Raw genomic sequence first — 915 nt, forward strand, 5'->3', positions numbered from 1 at the left:
CACTGCTCCCTACCGCCGTTGTCGTGCCCCGTCACTGCCCCGCGGTGCCGTTTCCCCCCCTGTCGCCTCGGCCCACCTACCTCCGCCGCCCCCTCGCTGTGCTGCTCCGGCGCGCCCCGCCGTGGCCGGCGCACCCCCCCTGGTAGCCTGGGCGTGCGCCCAAACGGGCTAGCGCCCAGCACCCGCAGTGCCATTCGGGCGGCGCCCGTGCCCTGTGCTCGCTCGGGTGCGCCCGCACCCGGTAGCCCGCCCCGCCTTGGCCCCATGGCCCTATGACACTTGGGGCCCACAGCCCCAGAAACGTTTAAAAAATATATTAATAAAAATAATTAAATAATAATTAAATTAATTAATTAATTAAGGAATTAATTAAGTTAATTAATCATAATTAGATTAACCTAATTAACTAATTAGTTTAATTAAACAGTAATTAGATTAGTTAAACATTAATTATACTAAACAGTCAATGACAAACGGGACCCACACGTCAGTTGACCAGTCAACGCTTCTGTTGACTGCTGACATCATGTTGACGTCATGCTGACGTCAGCGTGCACTGTTCTGGATAATGTTGGATTAAAATAATTAAATAAATGCTAAAAATGATTTTAATCTTTTAAAATTAATATAAAATAAACCGTAGCTCAGATAAAAAAACTTTGTACATGAAAGTTGCTCAGAACGACGAGACGAATCCGGATACGCAGTCCGTTCGTCCGCCTCACACCCCTAACCTATCGAACTCGCAACTTTCCCCCTCCGGCTCCTTTGCCCGAAAACACGAAACACCGGGGATATTTTCCCGGATGTTTCCCCCCTTAACCGGTACCACCTCATACCACGTTAGGGCACACCTAGCATCGATACTTGTCATGTCATGCATCGTTATGAACTTGCTTGCTATGTATTTACTGT

This window comes from Triticum dicoccoides, chromosome 6B (assembly GCF_002162155.2).
Source record: "Triticum dicoccoides isolate Atlit2015 ecotype Zavitan chromosome 6B, WEW_v2.0, whole genome shotgun sequence".
Classification (NCBI taxonomy): Eukaryota; Viridiplantae; Streptophyta; class Magnoliopsida; order Poales; family Poaceae; genus Triticum; species Triticum dicoccoides.